This window comes from Bos grunniens, chromosome 20, assembly GCF_055505025.1.
Source record: "Bos grunniens cultivar Pamir isolate PY7600 chromosome 20, Bosgru_T2T1.0, whole genome shotgun sequence".
NCBI classification, from domain to species: domain Eukaryota; kingdom Metazoa; phylum Chordata; class Mammalia; order Artiodactyla; family Bovidae; genus Bos; species Bos grunniens.
Window position 1 is genome coordinate 72,236,062 of NC_141184.1, and position 3,949 is coordinate 72,240,010.

General features: G+C 57.2%; 1 pseudogene; it reads right to left on the reverse strand.

Moving 5' to 3' along the window:
- Positions 1 to 400: 400 nt before the first annotated feature.
- On the reverse strand, positions 401 to 520 carry LOC147350694 (5S ribosomal RNA; annotated as a pseudogene).
- Positions 521 to 3,949: the final 3,429 nt, after the last annotated feature.

Below are 3,949 nucleotides of genomic sequence, written 5' to 3' on the forward strand. Positions count from 1 at the left end.
GGCATGGACACACCCACGGTATAAGTGAACAAGATAGATGCCCCGTTTGGGCACATCTATCTGTGCGTGCGTGCGCACATGCGCATGCGCGATGGCCTGCGAGGCAGGGGGTGGGGCGGGGGCTGGGGCTCTGGCGGGAGTCCGTGCAAGCCCCGGGATTGCCTGAGGCAAGCCAAAGGAGCCCCAGATGGAGACGGGACTGCCGGTCGTCGGGTGTCCTGGAAGCCGAATGCGAATGCGGAGGGGCTCGCGGGCCGCGCGGAGGCAACCCAGGTCTGCAGCGGGAGTCGGGGCCCCGGCCAGCCGCTCCCCGCGGCCCGGGAGGGGCTGGGGCTGCGGGGGGGGATCCAAGAATCGGGACGCGCGGCGGGGGCTAAAGGACCTCTTCTGGTAGGCAAAAAGCCTCGAGCACCCGGGATTCCCAGGTGGTCTCCCATCCAAGATCCTAACCGGGCCCGACCCTGCTTAGCTTCCGAGATCAGACGAGATCGGGCGCCTTCAGGCTGATACGGCCTGAGACAGTGGCGCTTGGCTCGGGGCGCCCTAAGAGCCTTGCGCTTCGCCTCCCTTTCGCTCTGCCCTGCAGGTCGGGCCAACGGGCCGCACCTCTCGTCGCGGGGCGTGCTGTACTTGAGCCGCACGACCCGCGACCGGACTCCAGCCTGCTGACGCCGGCCCGCCCCCCGGAACACCGCCAACACCAGAGCAGCAAGCGCCTGGCCGGGCCCGGGGGCCCGAGGGGCTTCCAGGACCCCCCATTGACCGGGAGGGCGTGCGTGCATGCGTGCGCGCGGGGCCTGGGGGCTGGGCTGAGGGGTGCGGAGGTCTCGGCGCCCTCCCACCCGCGGCAACTCCAGACCCGGCCGCGCTGGCTGAGCGGGGCCTCCCCCGGATCCCATTCGCTGCTCAGGCCCGCGCGGCCCCAGATGTGTCGGTCTTCGGCGCCCGCCGCCTCCCAACCCCAGCGGCCCAGGGGCCTCTGAACCTCCTGCGGGCCTAGGCGCAGCGAAACTTGAGCGCCCAACTTGCCCGGCACCTGTCCGGTGCCCAAACCCAGCAGAAGCCAGGGAGGCGCGGTCGAGCGGAGCGCCTCAGCCCCTCCCCTTCGCACTACCGAGGCCCCCCCTTTGCCCCCACGCCAAGCCTTCGACCTTCCTGAGAGAGCAGACGAGCCACAGGCAGGCACACAGACAGACACACAGACACTCGCACGCACCCACGCCAAGGGAGACAGCTGGCCTGCGCAAGCTCCTCAGCCAGAGCCAGAGCGCCTGGGAGAGGCGGGGGCAAGACGAACGGGCCGGCGGCTGGCTGTCAGGAGATACAGAGGCAGAAATACATGAAGATTCCGAGACAGACTCCAAGACGGCAAGAGGAGATACAGACACACACACACACACACACACACACACACACACACACACACACACTTGAGTGTGGTCTTTGGAAATACTTGTGTTCGTAGTTGCTGGGTTGAGCCCAACTTTAATACAACCCATGGACTGCGGCCCATCAGGCTCCTCTGTCCGTGGCATTTCCCAGGCGAGGATACTGGGAGTGGGTTGCCATTTCCTTCTCCGGCGGGATCTTCCCGACCCAGGGATCAAACCCCAGTCTCCTGCGCGCGGATGCCTTGCCATCTGAACCAGGACATTGCTAATTCCCTAGGCAAAATACAAAGAATAGAGCTCGTGTTCTACTAAATGGAAAGATGATTTCAAAAACAGAAGCTGTCCTTTGTTGGTATCTTTGAATCTTTATGTAGTTTTCGTTGATTTTTACTGTTAAGGCTAACTGAACAAGGCAAGAGAGAAACCCCAGAATTGAAAAGCAATTGACGGTTTTGAAAGAAACATGTGCAGGTGAAGCTCTCTTCCTTTTTGAGAGATGGTTAAATGCAAAATCTTGATTCAACACATATGACTTTTGTGCACTTTCTTTCAAATCTCCATGACAAAACCCTAAGGCGTCCAGGAAGAAAGGAGTAGAGGGGCAGACAAAAAGAGCAACCTTTCCCCTTGGTGCCATGGCAACCAGCTGCTTAGTTCCTTCATCTCAAGGACTATCATCTGGGCTTCTCTGGTTTGTCTGATTCTTGTTTCGGGGACCGTTTCTCGTCACAAGGCTGTCAACAGTGGGGGTGGGTGTGTGTGTGTGTGGGGGGGAGCCCTTCTTTCCATTCCACATGAGACCCAGTGGACAATCCAGGCCCTGCCCACTGCATTGAGTGTGCAGCAACAATATCAACGGTAATGCCGGTGAACAACGCGTATTCCTGGAATCCACTCCGTTGGCTACTGACTGTGTGTGGTGGTGGTCTGGAACCTAGACCTGGAAGCTTTCTGGATGATTGCAAATGACACCAAAGTCTGAGGACGATGGAAGATCTTCACATTTCTGCAAGAGCCACACACGTCCAGAAGCAACCACAAGACTTGCCTGAAATGGTCAAGGTATAAGTCTTGGACTCAACGTTGGAAGGTCTCCACCTTTGCTGTGGAAGTCAAACGATCTTTCTTTGAAATGAAAATGGAGCATACTGAACGTTCACATGCTTCTAGAGCATTTGAAAAGCCCTAACTTGTAGAAATCTGCTGTACGAGTTCCTTGAAAGCAAGAACCTCTATGTATGGATATGTCTTCATGCCTTAGATTGTGCCTCGAATATAGTGTACACATCAACCCAGGAAAGGAAAGAATTGACTCGCCAAATATACAAAGAGATCAAAAGTGCCGAGCCAAGTGACCCCTTGAGGCTTCCAAGAGCTTTTCTGTCTTTCACACACTAAGTAAATACTGAGCACCTACGATGAGCTAGGAGGCATGTAATAAGTTTCAGGGAATAGAAGGCGGAGAGAAGAAGACACAGAGTTCCTGCTTTCACTGAGACGACTCTAATGATACATCACAGGCAGATCCTTTGAGAACCTATAGAGGGGCCTCTTCCCTCACCACAAAACCTGGGTGTCAGGGAAGGCTTTCCAGAGGCACCATTTCGTTGAGGTCCATAGGTTGAACCTAGGTAAACCAGGGTTGAGTTGCAGGAAGAATTTCAGGCAGGGAAAATAGCATCTTGGAAGGCTATGTGACCAGGGAAACTTAGGACATTCAAGAAACGAAAAATGCCCTATGGGATGGAAGCCAAAGAGTGCAGAGGGCATTCCAGGCAAAAGACATCAGAGAAGAACGTGAGGAGCAAGCCTGAAGGGAAGTGGTCGTATCTTCAATATGCTGGGAAAATACGAGAGCCGTTGGAGCAGGGAGGTGACAGCATTGCATCTGCATTTCCAAAAGGTCATCTTGCTCCACATCACTAATGATTGGAGAGGCTCAACTCCAAACTCCAAGGAGGGACCACTTCACATGAGTCCGATTGGGCCTCACTGCAATGTCTGTCAATAACCAGTGCTGGAGAAGATGTGGAGCAAAGGGAACTCTCCTCCACGGTGAGTAGGAATGGGCGTGGGTAGAGCCGGTATGGAAAAGAATATGGAGGTTCCCGAAGGAACTAAAAGTGGAAGTAGCGTATGGTTCAGCAGTCCGACTCCCAGGCATGGACACACCCACGGTATAAGTGAACAAGATAGATGCCCCGTTTGGGCACATCTATCTGTGCGTGCGTGCGCACATGCGCATGCGCGATGGCCTGCGAGGCAGGGGGTGGGGCGGGGGCTGGGGCTCTGGCTGGAGTCCGAGCAAGCCCCGGGATTGCCTGAGGCAAGCCAAAGGAGCCCCAGATGGAGACGGGACTGCCGGTCGTCGGGTGTCCTGGAAGCCGAATGCGAATGCGGAGGGGCTCGCGGGCCGCGCGGAGGCAACCCAGGTCTGCAGCGGGAGTCGGGGCCCCGGCCAGCCGCTCCCCGCGGCCCGGGAGGGGCTCGGCTGCGGGGGGGTATCCAAGAATCGGGACGCGCGGCGGGGGCTAAAGGACCTCTTCTGGTAGGCAAAA